At 36.9% G+C, this 21,797-nt stretch overlaps 1 protein-coding gene across 24 annotated transcripts in view; it reads left to right on the top strand.

Annotated features, from left to right (window-relative positions):
- The window catches only part of ADGRL2 (adhesion G protein-coupled receptor L2), a 269,281-nt gene that overhangs the window by 82,662 nt on the left and 164,822 nt on the right, over window positions 1-21,797 (top strand). For 8 of the 24 annotated variants that reach the window (XM_044383705.3, XM_026497731.4, XM_044383709.3 and 5 more), the window contains exon 1: window positions 3,368-3,488. The exons of 1 other annotated variant lie outside the window; for it this stretch is intronic. The gene's annotated coding sequence lies outside the window, so the exon portion shown is untranslated. Of the gene's footprint in view, window positions 1-1,610; window positions 1,744-1,768; window positions 2,011-2,154; window positions 2,306-3,366; window positions 3,596-4,332; window positions 4,655-4,674; window positions 5,188-21,797 lie in introns of those variants that run through there. 15 more of the 24 variants (XM_048220220.2, XM_048220219.2, XM_026497734.4 and 12 more) reach the window with 10 other exon arrangements.

The following is a 21,797-nucleotide window of genomic DNA, read 5'->3' as shown; positions in this document are numbered from 1 at the left end:
AAAGTTAAATAAATAAGTAAATGAGCCAACATATGGCCTGCTTAGTTCAGTCAAAAATTTCCATTGATTACTTAGTAAGCTCACTAAATAAAAACTTCAGCCCAGGTTTTGCCTCCCAAAAGAAAATAGGATTAGACTGATCTAGGCACTCATTGGGGCTTCTTGTGAAAAACCTTCAAAGATGAACAAAGGAAAGGGCTAAAAATTTTCAGTAAATGTAGATTATTATTAGCTTGACATGTTTCAGTTTATAATCTTGAATAAAACGATTTTAAATTCCAGAAGAGACCATGATATAAATGACCTCTGAGGTCTAAGAATTTTATAATTTTGCCTCTTTTCAACTAAAGTAGCCTGATTTAATTCTCCTAGGTAGAACTGTTGTATGTATAATTTTGACAGATTTAAAAACCTTAGGTACATAGTAAGGTTTCACACTAGCTCTGTATAAGTGTTTTTTCCAGACTAGGCTTGTGTCCTGCATCGATAATATTTGAATTATGTTATCTAAGAAATTCCAAATGGGAGTGTTTATGTAGTTTAAAGCACAAATGCTGTGAGTGGCTCCTCTTATCTTTTGGAATGGTGGGAATATTAAAACACAATACATTAAGTAGAAAGAAATTTGATTATCAAGGATTCTTGTTTTGAGAAGTACAATGAATCAACCAAAAGAGTATGTTTCGGTTATTTGCCCATGTGTGCTCTTAACTTATGATTTTTTACAAGTTGAGAACAAATTTGACCAATAGCTGGATTTACTTTAGTACTACAAATATCTGGCTCTGTGACAAAATACTGATAGGTATTTAGAGGCTTCAAGTCTTTTGAACAATCTACTGTTGACATTTTAATAACATTGTTGTTTGAAATGATTTCTGAAGTATCATGACTGCAACATACCCGCAGCAACAAAAAGTACATAGTTTCTGAAAGCAAAGAAGCTCAAGTTTCATCCTATTTTCTAGAGGTTTTAAATCCTGATGAATCGGTTTTTCTTAAAAACCAATGCATGCATGCTTCTTTGATTGAGGGCTGCCTTCATTAGTCGTATCAGTCATTGAGAAATACATCTGAAAACTTGGTGACTTTCAGCTTAGAGACTTTGTAATTAAAAAAAACAACAACCCAGTTTTGATTTTCCTCGTATGCAGAGGACACTTAACCTGCCTTTAAAATATTTTTCAAGCGTGATTTGTCCCGTCATGGTCTGCTCTCTTTAGCTCAGGTCCATCGTTGGCGCTGCCTGGCTGTTTGCTGACACTACCAACAGAGAGGTGGCAAGGAAGTGTGGTCAGAGGACAAGAGCAAAAGCAGTTTCAATGTAAGGAAATGAGGGAAACAGACCTAACAACACGATGAATGCACTTGCGAGTAAAGAGCCTTGTAGTCTCCTTTCCTTCCTTTGCTTATCCTGGTGGGTTTAATCAAAAACAAACAAAACGCTCTTGTGAAATATAGTCAATAAAGTCAAAGTTTGGCGAGGTCTCTGTAACTACAAAGAAAAAGTCACCGCAATTTTAAAAAATGTAACTTTCATTAACGAGCGCGCCGGAAATCTCAGGTATCAAAGACGCATTAACCCTGGAGCGTCCCCCGCGCGCCGCAGCCGGACGGAGGCAACCGCGGCGAACAGACGTTCTTTTCTCCTCGGAGCAGTCACACAAAAGGAGGGCTGCGGGAACTAAAAGTTTCGAAGCCTACGGCTCGCTGCGTGGAGAAAAGAGAAAACCTGGAGACAGGGTGGGTAAAAGACGCATCCTGGGCGCCTCTCCGAAGTGCAGGCAAGGAGAAAGCTCCTGGGCCTGGAAGGAAGAGGGGAGGGGGCCCCCCGCAGCCTCTGGCCAGCCCCCTGCGCCCCGCCTTGGAGGCCCGAGCGCCGCACTCCGCCGTGCTCTCCCAAACACCCTTCACCCCGTTCCAGAAATAAAATAAATGTTTTTAAAGTGCGTGTGTGTGGACAGGATGGAGAACGCGCGCCAGAGGAGCGCGCGGAGGACCTAGCGCGCAGTGAGTGGAGTTTGGGGGTGGGGGTCAGGGTGGAAGGGGTGTGTTGATAGTGGGAGGGGGGAGGCTGGATGCGGAGCCCCGGGACTGAGCGGGGGGTGGCGAGCGGACGGGGAGGTAGAGGAGGGGCGCCAGCCGCCGCAGGCCGCCTCCAGGGCGCGTTCCGAGGCCGAGCGCGCGCGTCCCTCGCCGCCGCTGCTCGGACAGCCCTGCGGCCGCCCCGCCGGCGGAGCAGGGGCCGGCCTGTCCTCGGGCGGCTGCTCGGCCACCGCCGCCTCCACTCGAACTGCTGGAGCCCGTAAGTGTCCCCTTTCGCTCCCCTCCCCCCTGCTCAGGCGCACCGCCGCCGCAGCTGCTCAAATGGAGTGGAAAATGGCCATTGGGCGGCAATGAGTTATAGATTATCTGCTCCACGTTTTGTACTTAGCTGCCTGTAATCTTCTTTTGAGTTTGCCTGAGCCCCTTGCTGGAAAAATCAGGAGGGAGAGATTTGTCCTTTGCCGCTGTACACGCTAATATGTTTATATGATTAGTCGAACTCGGGAAGGGGGGTGGGTAGGTGGGGATTTGGGGAGGAGGAGGAGGCTGGAGGTGACTCCAGTTCAGACCTCGCCGAGAGTCTGTGTCAGGACTTCGCACTCCCCCATCTCTCTCCCTCTCTCCCTCTCTCTCCCTCTCTCCCTCTCACTCTCTCTCCGCTCACACACACACTCGCAGAGGTGCTGGAGCGAAATCGGGAGCTTACCGGAGAATTCCTTGGGATTGTTGGGGGGCATCTTCCCTCTGTAGCTGTGCGTGGCGTGGCTCTTCTGTGCACCTCCCTGCTTCCCCGAGCCAGAGTCCTCGCCTTCAGCCTTTCGTGGGGCAGCGGCCACTGCTCAGCCTCGGTCCGGAGCCCCGAAATGTGAGGAGGGGCCGCCGCTGTCTCCTGCCCCAGGCCGCAGGGTCGGCGCGAGGGATGCCAGTCCGGCCGGCGCAGACCGCGGGCTGAGGGGCTTCGCCTGACAAACTGAGCTGGCCTCGCGCCGCCGGCGTCTGCCCGCCCCTCCCGCGGCTGCCGCTCCGAGGGGACTCCCAAGTCTGCGCACCTCTGTCGGGCTTTTACCTCCGCCACCCCTTTCGCTCTGATTCCCGAAATTTTGATTTTTCTAAGGGAGCGTGTGGTCTGAGGGAGTGCGCGCGTGTGTAAAAGACCCCTCTCGCGGAGCGGCGTGTGGGAAACTGCGGGAAAATGTTGACCTAACCCCAGGAGCCGCCCGGCGCTGGCTGCTTGGCTGGAGGAGGCGGCGGCGGCGGCCGAGCAGCGGCGCCGTGTCCGGCCGGCGAGCCGCGGCGCTGCCTCCGGCGCGGACTCGGCGGCCGGCGACCCGCGTGCGGCCGGCCTCGGCCCTCACCGGCCGGGGTCGCGCTGCCCTCTGCTCCTCTCCCCGCGCGGCCCCCGCGCCAGACGGCCTGCCCCCGGGGCGCGCTCGCAGACCGAGGTAAGAGCCGCAGGAGCGAACAATGTGCCTCTGTGCCGGGCTTCGGAGACCTGTTTGCTTTGCGTCTCCTGCCCGGGGGTGGATGCTGGAGGTGGAGGGAGCCGCGGGTGAGTTGGGGCTCGGCTGTTTGTTTATGTTCGGCCGGGCGGAGGGGGAGACCCGTGCTGGCTCTTGCTGCTCCCCCTCCCCCCACCTCCTCTCCTCAGAAATCGATACGCAGAACTCCAGTCCCGTCCAGCCAGCTTCTCCTTTTCTCAGGGAGCTGTTGTAAAGCTCTCTAGGCATCAGTCTGTTTGCAGGGGGCGTGGGGGGAGTACGATTGGGTTGTGCGTTTTTTGATTTTGTGAAAGCTTGGGTCGGAAGGAGCCGCTCGCCCTTTTACAGCCCGTCTGGGGAGGGGGGTGTAAGGCGCGCCCTCCGTGGGGCCGCTCTGCTCGGGGTGCGGGGCCCAGTCCCCCACCGCCCCGCCCGCTTGCAGACCTGTCCCGGGCTGTAAGTGGAGCAGGGAGGCCGGGCGCCGGGAGCGAGTTCGAGGGAAGTGGGCGGTGGGGGGAGGGCTTGGGTGAGTTGTTGCGGGTTGTTGTTTTTTCTTGTCGGTGTGGAGAGGCGAGGATGACAGCAAAGCGCAGCCAGATGTGGCTAGGCCGGCGCGGGGGCTGGCAACGATTAGGGGCGGCCCCGCGGGGCGGGCGGGTGGCGGGACCCGGCACGAGGCGGGCCCTGGGGAGGGCAGAGAGCCTCCCGGACCCGCAGTGAGAGGGCAGCAGCGGGCCGCGCTGGGCCTGCGGGAGAAGTTGCCGACCGTGGGCTCCTGGGGTGGCTGTGGGGCTGGGAACCTTGGGAAGCCTAGTTTGCAGGATGGGGGTGCCGGGTGGGGATCCGCGGGGAGGAGAAGGCGTGGGAGGAGCGGGAGGAAATGGGAGATCCCTGGGCTAACCGAACCTAGGCTCCTTGATTGGCTGGGGCGACCCGACCCCTCCGGTAGGGAGGCGAGGGCGGGCGAAGCCACAAAAGCGTCCTAGCAGTGGGGAGGCACGCTTGCGGGACTCCCTCACTTGGGATCAGTAAAGTTTGTTCCTTTCGCCAAACTACGGGGCTTGGGGTAGGGAAAATCGCTGGAAGCTTTACTTTGTGCCCAAAGTGTCGCTGATCGGAGGCTAAGGAACGTATGTCTTTCATATATATATATTTTATCCTCTTCGTTCTGTCTTTTAAAAACGTAGTTGGAGGGAAAAGTCCTGCGGTCCGTCTTCTTTCGTGGTCTTCTACGGACTCCTCCCCCCTCATCCTTTCCCCCTTCCCGGGCCCTCTCATTCCGTTCTTCCTGATGCAAACTGTGTTGTCTCGGATTCAGAGCGAGGAAATGTTTTCCTCCTGTTTCTTGAAAGGTGTCAGGCTGCTTAGCCGCTCCTCCGAGCAGCCTGGGAGCGTCTGAGCCGCAGCCACCAACCATATGGTTCCCGTTACAAAGGCCGGGTTCTAAGGCACTCTCCTCCCCGCCCCCGCCCCAATTCTTAAATTTTCTTCTTCAGCCTTTACAGTCTGTGTACTTCTCTCTTCCCCTTTCCAGAGGCGTAGATTTAACGGACGCTGTTGGTCCATTCATTTCCCTGTCAGTGTTTGTATCTGGAACCGGCCTCACCGAGTTTGCTCTTTGCCCAACTCGAGTTGCACAATGAAGAAAAGTCACATCCGTTTGGTAAATAATTTCCTGTTGGGATGTCTCTTACTAAATCAGGTTTGATCTTGGGCAAACCTTGAAAGTTTGGTACTAAGGAGGCAATATGCGTCCACAGCAGAAAAATAGAATAGTTTGTGTAGTGTCTTTAGCAACATTCCAAGTTGTTATGGGACTCTTGACCTAAGTAAAAAGGTAACTTGGTAAATTTAAATTTAATATGTTTATAATATTTGGAAAACCTTATATAAGAAAATCTACTTCTGTTCAGGTGTGTTGTGGAACTTTTTGTTGTTCCTCCCTCCACCCTCCAGGAAATTTATGCATGATAGAGAGAATACTGCAGAACAAATGTTCTGTTGTTTAGTTCCTTCAGACATTCCGATTCTCTCCTTTTGTTGCTTGCCTCTAAAAGAGGTGCCATTTCACATCATTCTGCACAAATTGTTTGAATTAATGCAAGTGTGAATTCTTACCGTTTGAAGGGGACTATTAGCATATCAAAGGTTTCTTAGCTTTAGCTCAATTGAGAAAACTTCAGCCTGTCTTCCATTTGCTTCCAAGCAGAGGCCCAAAGGGCAATGAGAATTGTAAAGGGTAAAAATAGGGAGGTGGATTCAGGCTGTGTTTCTGAACTTTCACTGTTTTGTAATTATGTGAGTGAAAAACATTGTCTATTGCTGTGGAGCCCTTGCAAATGGCAAGACAATTATTTTCTATTGATAAATGGTTTGTTCCTAGAAAAAGGGTGACCTTTTATTTTATGATAGTCACTGTTGCCTGTCTTTTGGGGTCCCTTCAGTGGAAGAGAGTGAGAAAGCTTTTCCTTCTAACTTAATACTTTTCTAGGGCCTACACTTTGTTATATTAGTAAAATGGGGAAGAAAGTCTTTTAATTAGTCTATAAAACAATAGAAATCTTGTGATAAAGGGACACTCATTTTTACACCTAGGAAACTTATTTTTAATACACTTGCTAAATTAAGGGGAAAAAATCAATGGAGGGTTTGGATATTAAAAACTCAGTATGAACTTTGTTAATGCACTTCTGCAAGTTTAATTTGAAAAAGGGTTCTAGGTGATACTCAGATTATTTGTGAATTCTATTTAGTAGTAATTCTTTTTGAATATTGTTTGCTTTGTCTCGAAAGTTTTGTATTTTATCAAACACCGTAAACTGGAGAATTCAGCTTACAGTTGGTTTATTTTTTCCTAATATTTGTAGCATATTTGTTAATGCTTTTTTTACATTTGCAGAGAGATAAGTTCTTTGAATTTAACAACTCAGTATCCATGAGTGAAGAAACAAGAACAAGTACTTGGGTCATTTGGGTCATTTTATGGCAAGCAGATGGGTCAAGGGAGAACTTTTTTCATCAACTTCTGGGAAAGTGTTGGTTTTATTTATTTAGCTCAACATTTCCTAAAGACTAGTTTTAAGATGAAAATGAACCTCAGAGAAGGTTTTGGAGCCTTTTTTTTTTTTATAGTTTTACCTTTGATGGTTAGTTGATTTTGAACATGAGTTTATATTCTTTCATTAGAAGAGGACTCTTTTTTTTTTTAAACTAATGTTCGGAACTCCTTGTTTTTATTCTAATACTGAGAATTAGCTCTAATAAACAATTTTGGAGGGAAAAATATCATTACATTAATCGCCTAACATTTTTAGTTTTTAGTTTAATAAGATACTTTATTCAGACTAAGATAAGATGTTTTTTTAGTGGCATTCAAATTGTATATCATTCCCCTGAAATCATTTTATGATAGTTTATTTATCTGGTCCCTTCAGTTGTCCAAGAACTACTTTTGAGGTAAAAATGCCCCCATTGTTATAATTGCTATTATTGCACTTAAGTTGCTGTTAACTAGTCTGCTTTGAATGCAGAGTGCTATAAAGAAAACATTATCCTTTAGAGCTATTAGTGATAATCTAAAAATTGTCTTGAAAACATTGTTCTTCATTTTATATGATGGTGATCCTGAATTCAGCAAATCCCTGAAGGTGTAAAATGCGGTGAAAAGATTTTTTCAACATTTCAATGACAAAATTGGACTACTTAGAGAAAAATTAATGTGTTGTAGAAGCACTTCAGCTGCCATTTTCAATCATTGTGGGTTACTGTGTGTTGGCAACAGAAAATGAATTTAGAAATGCAGATAGCTCTGGGAGCAGGTAGTTGGAGAAATCAGAATATTAAGTCATGTGGGGTAGAACAAACCAATTACTTCTGGTTTTGACTTGAGAATTTCCAATAAATATAATGTTTTCAGGCTTTTGACTCTGCTTTATTAATGGACTAACATCAAAGCAGACAACAGAACTTCCAAATGTTATAAAAACTAATATTAAATATGCGGATCTCACATAGAGTAGTACTACAAGACTTAATATAAGACAAGCAGTTGGAGTTTTTATTGCTGCAATTTTCACAATCAGCAGAAACGTTAACACCAAGCTTCTGGGCGTTTCCTTTCTTAAAATGAGCGAGAGGAGAGCTTTAAAACCAAGGTTTACTTACAGTTAGATCTTTATTTGATCATTATTGAAGCTTTCTGTGTTTTATTAAAAAATCTAACATAATATTTTAATGTCTTAAGTAACATAGGAATATGTGAGCTAAGATTGAGAAGTTGGGAAGGTCAAGAGGTAACTGGAAATCTATACACCATAGTAATAAAATGTTATTGCTGTATTTTCTATCAAAATATTTATTTGACCTAACTTTTGTGAATAAATACTCAAGTCACACTTAGTTTATTGACAGATGTAGTATGAGATGAGGAGAGCATTACAATTTAGGTATGGGCTACACACACTATATCTACCTGGGAGAAATCTGTTCTCATTTTAATAAGAATCCATACCACTTGCCTAATTGCTGATACTTAAGAGTGCAGATTAACTGTATTTAGATTAGGAATGAAATACAGTCTTGGAAATGTGAAGAATTCAGTGATTGAAGAATTCAGGTTTGCTATTTTTACAAAAAGTCTCCTCAAAGACTGTACACTTTGCCTCTTCTTGTCCACCGTATCTGATTTGAGTCTTGGAGAGGTACACATTTGACATGTCTGCTTTTCTGCAAAAAAGGTTCATGTAAAATTAAAGTGGAATTATTTTCAGACTAATAAATTCTAGAAATAAAGTGGATGATTATGAAGACAGGTTCATCAAATTATTTGCAAAAATACTTAGCTAAAAAATTTTGCAAATTGTTGGTTTTGATCAAGTGTTAAAAAGAGCAACTTTAGCTCCTAGACCTGAAAAGGCCTTGAAATCCTCTTTATGTTTTGGTCATATCAGTTCTTAAGGTAATTTGTTTAAATATTAGTTCATATTACCTAAATAGATAACTGTTTTGTAACTATTTTCAAGAAAGATTAAAACATTTTTATTTTAAAGATAGGTTAAAATCATAGCTTAGGTAAGTTCTCTCTTACATAACACTAATTAGTCTATAGCCCCACCTAAATATTCATCTCTTCAAATAATTCTTGATTGAAGGTTGAAAAGTATTTAATCACCCCGATTACTGTAATTAGACTTGATGTTATCGGAAAAATTGAGGCTGTTCTCTGAAATCTTTTTGCTACTCAAGATTGGTCAAGTAGTGACTTTTTTTTTTAATGCTTTAAGAAAAGCCCTTAAGAAATGGGTTGTTTAACATAGAGATAGTTAATGATTGGAATTAGTGAATTAGAATCCTAAAATGATGACATTTTTCTTGACCTAAGTGAATAACTTTTAAGGGGGAAACCATATAACTGGGGATCTATAATTCCTAAATTTTATTCAGGACTTCAGTGTGGTATTTTGACTTTATAGGTCTTGTTATGGGTATGTTATAAGCAATGAAAATCTCTTAATGCTCTTTTGACATAAGTAGGTATTTTTTTAAGTGGATGACTGTGTCATAAAAGGTCTTAATCAACCAAAAATACTTAAAAATCTTTTTACGTCATTTATCTGATAGACTAAGTGTAGGCAATTATTTGCAGATATTTTCTAGTATATTCTTATGCAACGATTTTTAAAAAGTTATTTCTTAAGAAGAAAATGACCTCCCATATATTGCGAATAAACACTATCTTTAAAAAAGGTAGATCAAGTGAAGGAACCTAGCGCTAAACACCTGCAAGTAAAGTGCAGCTCACAGCAAAATACTATTGATTGCTTTGAAGCACAGAGCAAGTTTAAATACAATTTGTTTAATTACAACAAAAATGCAGTTTTATGAAGTAATATAGTTTGTCTTCATAGAGAATTTTATGCATTGTGTGGTGGTAAGTAAAATCCCATCACAGTTGTATAAATTTGTTCAATTACCAGAACGGCTAAAAGAAAAAAAATCAATTTACGTTGAAAAGCAACAGAAATTAGATTACCTTGGTTAGTAGGAACTTGCCAGCAATGTCTAAATTGCCTAATAATATCAAAAGCTACCATGTTTCACAGTGTAAGGATATTGGTGCCTGTTTTAATACGCATATATCTTATTTACTTGGTGACTTCTGTTACGTGAACTTTTTTTCTTTTTGTTTTCCATTTTTGTTTTTATGGAAGCTGTTACATTACGTACAAGAAAATATTTCCACTTGCATATTCTTACTTGTTTTAGAGATCTGCTTTTTGTAGTTGCTTTTCTGCATTTCTAGAATTTGTAATCAGCTGATATTTCAGATGAGTGTAGTGAAATATTAGATGTAATTTTAGGCATCAAAAGAAATCCAGCCCTTCAGTATGGATAGGTAAGTTATTATCAGTAACAGAAACACATTTTAGAAATTTTTACTACTGACGCTAGAATTATAAGGAATTTTAAGTCTTAAATTCTTATAGCAAGAAGGTGGCATGGGATTCATCAAAGCGGATAGCTGGGCACCTGTTTTATTACCACCTTGATTCATTCTGGCACCCAGATTTACCCAAGTGCAAGAACAGGCCACAACTGCTGCTCACAGCCACCCAGCTGTTTTTAGGTCATGAAGTCAACTTCCTGGCATTTCTGGGGAAACCAGTTGAAAAGGGAGGACAAATGTCACTTTAAATAGAGATGTTTAAATCAGATTTCTGCCTGAGGGTAAAATTTAGGTCTGTTTTAGCCCGGATGTAATGTCTCCCTCTACAGAGCACAGCATTAATCACTACCTGACAAGAAAACCTATGCTGAGCAAAACGGGCCCCTGTTGGTCTTGTCATTGATTTTTCCAATCTGTGAGGAGTACGTTATAAACATTAAAATTCACACACAGGGATTACACCTTAATCTCTGAATTTCAGTATTGAAATTAGTTGCTTTAAAAGAAGCCTACTTAAAGCTAAGAAAGAAAAAACTTTGGGAGCTTTTTGTAAGGATAGATTCAATATTTTTATAAAAATAGAAATATTAAAAAGCAGTCAGGTTAAGCAGAAGGTAACATCCTGAAATAATGACTTAATTCTGTTTAGGATGCATTAAGTAACTTCAAAAATGTATGGTTTTTTGTTGTTTTTTTAAATTGATAGTAGAAAAAAGAAAGATAAAAACAAACTATTAGTTCTTGGCCATGAGAGGTGGAAGAAGTTGAAAAGATGGTTAACTTTAGACTTAGATCTGTTCAAAGGCTTATTATTTTGTTAGAACAAAACCGGATAAATCTTTTTCTAGGTGAATAATAAAATCTTTAGCCATTGCAGTAGTGAAAAATCCACCATGAAGTTCCTCATAAAAGAAAAAGGGTTTTGCTCTTTCAATTATTAGGTAATACTCTTTAACTCCTTTCTTGATCAAATAAATATATACACACGTACATATATAAGCATGGAATTTATATTCTGTTCCTTTAGATATATCAATATTTATGACAGTTACTGCCTAAAAATTACCACAAATGTAAGTTTAAAATGTAAAATATGTGCGATTAAAATAACTTTTTAAACTGATTTTGAAAATGATGTGAATTAGTTATTCTCTGTTTTGTTCTCAAAGGTATTTACTACTTTTGGATCATGAAATGCTTGTACTACCTATGCTTTGCATCATTTTGTAGGTATTTTTACATCAGCCCATACCTCAAACAGATTATTGCCCTGGATTTAGATGACAAAATAGTCTAACCCCAATTATTGTCAAAAATGGTTCTGGGCTTCCGGGGGTGGGCTCGGTGACCTTGCTTTTGACTAATGCTTTCTTTTGTAGAGGACAGTAAATAGTGTCTATAAAGAGAGCAAAAGAGAGTTCTGTTTTGTTTATAAAGTAAGTTCTAATTTTAATAATTTTATTCTTAATATAGAATACTGTGACAGCGGTTCTCCATATAATGAGGGGAACCATTACAAGATTTTAGAACAGGTCTTTAGTTGATATATATTTTTGTTTTATGTAGATCGTATTTACCTAATCAATTCTCAACTACAATTTACATAAAAAAATCAGTGGAAAATTATTTTCCACATTTCTTTACTTTGAAACAAAGTATTTCTATTTGGAATTATTATTTCTTTATTCCATTTGTACTTTCCATACAGAAATTTTATTCCTCTGCCTTAAAAGCCTACCATTTTTTCACTGGTTATTACTGTTGATTACTATTGATTAGAACTTACAGAACACACGTTTTTATACAATATTTTCTCCACTCTTCTTTGTGTTCTTAATCTCGAGATGCCTATGGTGTGTTTTAATTCTTAAAATTCCTGGTCTTCATGTGGTTAATGTCCAAGAGAGTGTGGGGAACATTTATTTTGGTGATGTTGTAAGCTTATGCATTTGTATCCCAGTGATTGTGGATATTTCTATAGAATTTGACAAAGGCTTAATGTAGTAAATGAAGAATTGATGCACTTTATGTATCTTGTATTACATTTAAAAAAAGATGGATGTAATTCTGAAACGTTTCATTTTGCTTCATATCCATCAACAAATAAAACAAATAAAAATTATATGAAAATTTTGATGTCTTAGACATTTCATTTTATTAAGGACGTTTAACTGTTTCTGTCCTTTCGAAGTTCTGTGAATGTCATGAGAAAGATAGTATTTGGATATTAGTTGCTTCCTCTGGGTAGCTCTATAGATGAATAATAGAAACATCTCCCCCGACCTTTGTTTTTTCTCCTGTAAATGCTGTGACACCCATAGCTTTGATGGAGGTCACTTTTCATATTATCATTTGTTTTAAACTAGGTCTACAGCCAGAATATTTAAAAATATAAGTGAAACAAAATTTTATTTTTCTCTTAAGTGAAAAACTCACTACAAATGCTGCTTATTACAAGTTGCCTTTCCCCTTAGCCTTGTTTTCTTTGTTTAAGTAGAAAAGAAATTTAACTGGTATCTCTGTATGATATTTTTGTATGTTTAGCATGAAAGTGAGTATATCTTTTATAATTTACATGTGTTTAATAAGGATCTTAGTTTAAAAAAAAAAACCCAACACTTTATAAAGCCTGTCAGTTCATTTATGGGCAAGTCAAATTTAATGCCTCAAATTTCTAGTCACTGCTTATATGCTATAAGGTGGTGCATACATGTTTGAAGGGAAAAATCAGGAGGACATCAAATTGTCCAGTAATAATTTTTGGTAATACATTGCCCCCAAGACTTTGAAAATATTCTTAACTTTGCCTTTTTTCTCCCTGCTCCCTTGTCAGAGATGTACTTTATATCTGTATACACGGAGAAAGGAATATGGTGAAAAGGAGAGTGTGTAAACACAAATCTAAAACAGATTCTGAAAAAAATATGATGGAGGAGTAAAGGGCATTTTGCAAATCAAATCAATTTTTCTTTTTCTTTTCATATTGAATTAATGAAAATAAATTTATTTTTCAGAAGTGAATACTTCAGGTTTAAGTTTCTGAATTTTTCTAAATAAGAAGAAAATGTAGTAGTTACTGCATTTATTTAAAATTCATCTTTTATCTTTCCCTGTAAGTCAATCCTAAAATACCACCTTTGATTATTTACTTTGGGATCAGAAGATGCATCAGATAAACGGGTTGGACAGCTTTGTTTTGGGTGGTCTATCATTTCAGGCTGGTGCTGTGTAAGCAAGGTAAATGTTTTCTTTTCCTTGAAATACACCTTGTAAGAGTGGCTTTTGGGTGACTTTGAAAAGTTTATATATCCTGCCTGCTCAAGCTGCATTCTTAGCCAAGCTGAAGGACAAGAATAATCATGTTGAACCACAAATTTTCAGAAGCAGTTATTTTAATCAGATAATTGGTAAGGAGAAGACTCTGGATAATAGTATTTTCATACAATGGTGACCTGCATCTTTACCAGGCAACTGCCTGCATGTTTCAGATATTTTTGCTAACCCTTGTTATTACCTGCAGAGGGAGCTTGTATATGAGATAAAATAATCAAGGCAGTATCAGTTGATACTGCTTTTTTGAAAATTCTATTTTTTAATATATTTTAAATTTTTGTTTGAGAAAAATTGTTCTAAGGAAAATAAACTATTTGGGATTAGCCAAATTATAGTGAAATTTAATATACTAAATGTCCAAGTTTATCATTGCCTGTATTCACAGATTACAAATGTGCTTTTTACCTTTCCTTAATTAGTAAAAATAACTTGAAAGATAATGAAGAAAATGAATCAGATTCATTTTGAGATGCTAAATATTTTTATGATCGGCCAAAGCTCTGGGTGACTGTAGAACTGTGTCTTGTTTAAATATCTAATAATTGTTAAAAGAGAGATCGGATTTTTTAGAAAAATTTCCAGATTATGTAAAATATTATAAAGTGATCACTGAACAGTAAGTAGTAAATTACATTCCTCTACATTTAATTAGTAGATCAAAGTAGATGAATTGCATATGCTCTTCTCTAAAAACAAAAATGATCACTTTGGATTAATGACTTTTACTTGAAATAACGAACTGATTAGTGTAGTGACACTTAAAAACAGGGAAACCACCAGTAAAGATCTAATATTAAATGGTTTAGAAAATTGGAAAAAAATGAATGCAGGCAGGGTAGATAGTACTTAATTAAAAAATGGAATTACATTTATGAACACTGTGTCAGCTAAATTTCTAAGAAATTATAAGACAGATAACTGAGAAGTACTTGAGATTTTTCCGATCAGGTGTTTTGGTAGTCTGGGTTAAAAGCCTTTAGGAGCATTTGGTTCTTTTCAGTGAGCAAAATTTTTCACATCATATGTGTAATTGTGCCAGGAAATTTAAGGATAAGATAATTAAATTTTACTAAAAATGAACATTTTATTTTTATTTTTACATTTTTAGTGTAAAAATGTTATTTCAGAATTTGCTTGTTGGAAAAAAAAGAAATGCATCCTTGAAAAGAGATGTAATAGCTCATTTCTTTTCCTTAGTTTACCAAGGAATGATATGACAAGTAAAAGTATTTATTTTGTATTTTAGGAGGCTTTGTTTCTTAATGAAATTCTTTGTTGTAGACTTACTGTTTTATTAGCTAAGCTTTACTAATGTGAAAAGTCAGATTGTTACTGTTACTTACCCCCTAAGTAAGGAAACTATTGTCTAATAAAGAGATTTATGGTACTGGCATGGGCTTTTATATAAGTATTAACCTCTCAGCATGGTCATGTATTATCTTAACAAGTCTATGCTACACTTATGCAGAGCATTTTCATACCAGGGTAAGAATATTAGCAACAGCAATTACACTTCAATAGGATTATGATGGTATGTTTTCACAAAAGTATACAAATGCTCCTTTTCGGTAGAATTATTGATAGGCATCCCGTACTGCCAACTTCATTGTCTTAAATAATATGGTAAAAAAGATTTCTTACCATTGTTGGTGTTAACTATGATCTGCACCGGAAAATGGAATCTGATGTTACAGTTCATTACCCTTTTCCCTCGAATATTACACCTCCCTTCACAGAGAGGTAAGGGTTACTAGAGAATTCATTCCAGGAAAATTGTTACGTGAGGAACAGTAACTGTCAGAGTGCATAACTTCTGTGAGGTTATTGGAAAGGCACAGCTAGGGTAAGTTGTACTTGTTTTGTCTTAAATTTGGAGATAGACTACTGGATGTTTTTTTAAAGTAGTGAAATTTGAATTCATTGCAAAGAAAATGTTTTGTTGACAAGTTAATTAAGTCGTTATTGTAAAGTGTTATTGGTATTATATTGGGGATGTTTAAAGGAAGTTAATTGGCAATGCTTTTTAGTTTAAAATAACCTTGATATTCTTTGTAGGTTATCAAAGAAATTTCTATCAAATATTCTTGAATGAATAATACAAATATTAATTATGATATAAGATTCTCTTCTCATTTGTGTACATGTTGAGTAAATGTGTATGTATTAAATTGTTTCTACATCTGTTTGAGCAGATTGGCTTTTTTAAAAAAATAAGCTATATTATGAGTAGAACATAATATGAGGAATAATTCTCGAGATAAGAGTAGCATGTCTTATGAATGCATATTTGAAATAATCTTTTTTAATATACATTTTATAAAAATGGAAATTTCTATTAAAAAATTTGCTGTTTTATTCTCTTTGAACCAAGTCAAATATTTTAACAGGTTAACATTTAAATGGAAGTTAATAAAACATGTAAAAAACCCTAAATAATATTTATTCAAAATTTATGTATACCTATATGAAGAGTCTGGAATCAGAACTATGAATCTGCATGTTTTAATTACTGTTGGAAAAAATATATTTTATATTGCCTTATTAACAGAATTTAAAAACTAAATTTAAAATTTAAAAACTATTGCTTTCATTTTAATAATAATAAATTAACAATATTAGTTTCTTTTTGTTTTTATATTTTTCAAAGGCATAGATTTCATCAAGTTGAAATCTAACAAAGGTTTAAAAGACTACTTTTTATTATGTACACTTTATGTAATATGATTTTATGGCATTCACAGGATATTGCTAATTCAAAGCTGCACTGAAGAGTAAAAAATGTTAAAATCTTAGAGTATCAAATTTCTATTCATTTTTAAAAAGAATAAATTATAAGATACACATTTTTTCTCCAGTAATTTAAACATGATTGTATTACTTATATATAAGAATAAGCACACCACCTAAGGAAATAACTGAAATTCCAACTAAAAATATTGATGCTTTCTATTCATGGATAATCTTGTCTCATATTTGTATGGTTTTCATACTTTAATATAAATACGAGTTTAATATAAATTTAAATAGCCTTTTTTGAGACTTAAAATTAAGGAGGAAAAGAAGCCATTTACTCATTGAATTTTTATGTAACGTTCTTTAAAAATTAGTTTATGTTCAGTGGTCTTTAAATCAGAATATTGATTGGAAAGGCATTTTTGTTTTGACCAAATACCAGTCAAAGCTGAAAAGTAGTTGTGATTACTCATATCAGAGGCCTGAAATAAAAATTTAGGTTCAAGGAAATAGCTTAGCCCAGTATTTCATTACTTGTCAGAGCATCATAAGGGATGCATTATCTCTTAGTAGTAATTACTGGCCCATGGTAGCTGTTGGCAGATGCAAAAATAAGTACCTGGACCTTAGAAATTATTCGAATTACATTCAAGAAAATCTTTGTTTTGGATCTTTGCAACATGGGATTCAGATAACAGCTGCAATATGTTAAGGTATTTAAGAATACACTCTAAAAGCACTTTTCTGTCTTTGTCCTCTTCATAGGAATTTTGGGTTGATTAGTGCTTATAAAATATTTTGTTAAATTATCGTGACATAGAATTATAATGAACTTGATGGTCAAACATAACTCCTATACTTTGCCTATTTTAATAATGTAGTCATTCTCTCACACCTCACATTCGTTTTGTTGTTGTTTTTTTACTAATTCTCTTGTATTGTGTTACTGAATGGTAAGTGCAAAGTTCTCCTGACGTTTCAGCCTGAAACCTATAATTGGTTTCATTACATGAGAAAAGGTATTTTTCAAAGCATTTATTATTCAATCACTAATGTTACATGATTAAAAAATCGAAGAACAAATCTTAAGTATCTTAGAATTCACATTTTCTGAAGTTGGCTTTAAAAAAAATTTAGAATTGATTTTTAATAACTTAAGAGTGTTCTTAAAAAATTAGAACAAGAACTCTTTAGAACAATACTAAATTGAACAGCCGTTAGTACAACCATTGCTTAAGTATTCGAAGAATATTGAGAATCTTACAGATTACATACACTAATAGTCTCATTCTCTATATTGCCTTTTAAATCTGGGAAAATCAAGAACGTTACCAAGAAGGTTGCAATTAAATCCCCACAATGTTAACGTTTAATTGAATATAAATTAAAATACAGGCTTAATTTTTTAGCTTGTTTTATTAAAATTGAGTTTTTCTGTTTATGAAAAATAAATCACTCCTATTTATTTATAAAATTGATATTTTCAAATGTTTTTGTACTTAACACTTCTTCAGTATTTTGTATATTTCTTTATAATATTTTTGATATTTCCTCTGATAGAATTTTTTCATCCTATTTCCAGGTTGATGGCTGAGAGCCTTATTTCTTTTTTAAAAAAATTAAATCACATTTTTTTTCATTTGACTTCCAAGTAACATGCTGTTTGACCTCTGAGAAAGAGCAAGGTACAAATTTAGTGATTAGTATCAATGTATAAGTTTTTTATTTAATGTGGAATCATGTGGTGGTGGTCTTCAGATTATTTCCATATGACTGAATATATTGAGCCCTCCATAATTAAAAAAGGATATTTCCCATACCTTCATGTTGGGCATTATTTAACTCCTATAAAATATTCTTTTAATGTTTGGTCTGATAATCCTTTATTCATCATGATATATGAGTGACTTTTTTATACTTGCCTATTTTTGTTCAACCTACAAAAGAAAAACTTTAGTCCATGTACTTTTTTCTCAAAGAAAATATAGAAAATTTTTATTGAAGCATCTTAAATGACAGTTTGAGGAATGTATATATTTTGCCATTCTATAATTCATGTTATGGATTAAATGATTTTAAAAGAAAGTTTGTCTACAAAGAAGGATTTGTGTGGGCAACTACGTAGTACAATTGATTTGATTGGCCTGCTATCCTCTTTGTTTTATTCATATTTGCTTCAACCAAAATATGATAAGGCAAACATGTTTAGGTTGTTGGCCAAGGATTCAGCATTGTCTTGTTCTCATTTTTGGCTGAAGATTAGGCTGTCTGTTCTCTAAACTTAAAACTTATTACATTATGTCTAAGACCTAAGTATGTATAAATTTTCTCTCCTTACTCTTTTAGAACCTAAAAGTTAGATAAAATTGTAATTTTATTATTTTAATTTGTTGACATTAAATTTTTTGCATAAAAAAGATTCAAACAAAGTGAAAGATAGACAACCCTGTATAAGGGTAGGTGTTTAGATAAGGAACTATATATAACACGTATGAATAATTCAAGTAGTTAGAAAGTTAAACTAAAAATATTAGGAAGGATTCCAGGAAACAATATATAATTTTGACTAAACAGTTAAAATTTTCAGTAATGCTGCTTATTTTGGACAGAGTCACAACTATAACATTCAGAATTTCTAAAGCTCCGCTTCCCTATTTGAAAATTAATTCCTTACTTATTAAATTGACTTTTTAATGCTGAGTACTCATTAAAGCTTTAATATTTTACATCATTTTAACATATAATCAAAAGTTGTGGAAATTGAAGTGTTTAACATCCAGGTTAAAATGTTTCGTAATCACCTGTCATGGTGGTATAAAAACCGCTTTAAAGGTAAGACTTAAGTCCATTTTTTTTATTGTTGCAAGATTTGTGAATAGATTGAAAAATATTTTAATGAACAAGTCAGTGCAAATTAAAAACTCCCTATCTTTAGTCATAAGCTTCCTTTATATGGACTTGGAGTTTTATTAATTTTACTCAACAGATAAAGAATTGGATGATAAATCTAGAATAGCACAGTTTTTGGCTTAATATATGTAAATATTACAAATTTTAAAAAATTGAAAATTCTTAATTTTAAATATAGTAGTCAGAATTTTGTTTTTATCTTTCAGAATAATAGTGCATTTGGTGTACTTAGCTGTTTAGGTGAAAGGCAGATTTTTCATCTTTGGAATTGTATTCAAGACTGTATTAGTCTAGGGGCGCCTGGGTGGCTCAGTCCTTAAGCGTCTTGCCTTTGGCTCAGGGCGTGATCCTGGCATTCTGGGATCGAGCCCCGCATTGGTTCCTCCGCTGGGAGCCTGCTTCTTCCTCTCCCACTCCCCCTGCTTGTGTTCCCTCTCTCGCTGGCTGTCTCTCTCTCTCTGTCAAATAAATAAATAAAATCTGTAAAAAAAAAAAAAAAAAAGATTGTATTAGTCTAATTAAAACTCCTTAAGCCAACTTTTCATTTATAGGGACATTTATAGTTTACAGCTAAGATCATAAAGGTAAATTTGATAAAGTAAATCTTAATTTTTGGCGGCTTAAATTTTGTCACTCTTCTGTGTTGTGCAATTTATAGTTTTCTCAAGGCCAGAGGGGATTACCAAGCCAGAGCGATTAAATTATTGCCACTATGCTACTTCTCACTCCCAATTTTGATAAATTAAATTGTATTAAGATGCACAGTCCTAGAGATTTCTTACTATATAAAAGAATTCTTTCGAGAGTCCAATAAAGTCAAATCCAAATTATCTTTGGAAAAATTTCATATGTGTGTGCATTCTCCTAAAGTACGTTATGCTTCTGTAGTTCAGAGCAGTCATTCTTGACAATGTTGCATGTGTATAAGTGACAGGTGAGGGCTTGGATTTACTTTAATAATTCACAGTATTTATAATGCTTTGGATTTTACTTTCAAGATGTTATTTTTGGTTTCCTGCAATGCCACAGAGGTTATTATGGCAGCACATGTGGTTTTAAAAATGTGAGAACTTCTAGTACTGAGTTTGCCAAAATTGCCAGACCAAAAGTATGCATTTTCTTGAATTGGTCTTAAAGTCTGTGTTTTACAATATTGATTGTGTTTTATCCTTTACAAGAACAGTTTTATCTATAAGTATATTTCATCTAGTTGTCCATTAACTTCTGGGCTTTAATTGTATTCATTTTGGATTAACAGCCATTTATTAAGGCCCTGCCTAGAAAAATGTGCTGTGTAAGGACTGCTCTGTAAGAGTTACTTATAATCTCCTGAGAGAAACAGACATTTCCACAAATAATTATAATATAAGACATACTATAGTGGCATGCCAAACTGAAGTGTAGAGGACAGACTGGGGAATATAGGGTAGGTGGGGTGAACTCAAAATGAGTAGTATGGAAAAAAGAGACTCCATTTAGGTAGACCTGAAGGCAGAGGATGATTTCAGCAAATGCAGGTTTTTTGAGAGGCAGACAGGTCAGAGGTAAAGGCACTGGAAACAAAGGAAGAAATACGGTACCTTCCGGAGAATGTGTATGGAAGGTATGAATCACACAGCAAATGGAAGGAGATGAAAATGAGGTGTTAGTTTGGAACGTGATTATAAAGAGCCTACTCCACTAAAATTAGACTACATTTGGGCCATAAGAAGTGTTAATATTTTTGATTGAGAACGTGTTATATTTTTAATTGCTAACTCTCAAGATGGTGTAAGCAATGAACTAGAGCAGGGAAATAATGGAAGAAATAGAACCTGAGAAGATGTGGATGACGGTCCAGGTGCAAGGCAATGACTATAGACAGATGGGAAAACTTTTGTAATGATGGGATAGAATTCGGTAATTGAATGTGGGGTAGAGAGCTAGGAATCAAACATAGGTTCAAAACGTCATTCATTCCTTGGGGCGCCTGGGTGGCACAGCGGTTAAGCGTCTGCCTTTGGCTCGGCGTGATCCCGGCGTTATGGGATTGAGCCCCACATCAGGCTCCTCCGCTATGAGCCTGCTTCTACCTCTCCCACCCCCCTGCTTGTGTTCCCTCCCTTGCTGGCTGTCTCTATCTCTGTCAAATAAATAAATAAAATCTTAAAAAAAAAAACAAAGAAACAACAAAAAAAACCCGTCATTCATTCCTGCCATTAGCTTGCTTGAAAGCAAGGGAAGGAATGAGTCCATTTTTCTGCCCATACTTTGAGGTTCATGCATTATGCCTAAATAATACCAGTGGTCCAAAAAAATTGCTTCAAGGTGAAATGCACATTTTTAATGTTATATTTGTGAAAAAAATATTTTGCTTCCTTTACAAATGTTCCTAAAAATATTCTTGAGTATATACCTATATATGTTTTAAATTATATTCATGTTTCTTTAAGTGCTGATTAAAGTGAACAATTTTATTATGTGGATTTGAGGCTATAAGGTTTAGGTTTTTGGTTTATTTGTATTTCATGTGAAGTTTCTTCTAAGGTAATCAAGACTTACAAAGGTCAGCTGTTAAAATCTGGTTAGAGAGAAATTTTTTATTTTGTGCAAGAATACTTTGGGCTTTTTTAAGGGCCATTTTATTAACATTCTTAACAGTTCCTTCACAAACTGATATTCTCAGGTTTCCTTAGATACAAGCCTTGTCCCTTTTTGGAAAGTTTTAGGAGTTTCTGTGCCCTCAAAGGTCTTTTTTGGTAATTCATTACAATTTATTGTGGCTTTCTCTTTTGTTATCATGAACTTATATATTTATTCTGTTGGTACCTAGAAAATTTGTTAGCTACATCTTATTCATTATTAAGGATAAT

Source organism: Ursus arctos, unplaced genomic scaffold (assembly GCF_023065955.2).
Source record: "Ursus arctos isolate Adak ecotype North America unplaced genomic scaffold, UrsArc2.0 scaffold_12, whole genome shotgun sequence".
Taxonomy (NCBI): Eukaryota; Metazoa; Chordata; class Mammalia; order Carnivora; family Ursidae; genus Ursus; species Ursus arctos.
This window is presented reverse-complemented; position numbering and strand designations above follow the sequence as displayed.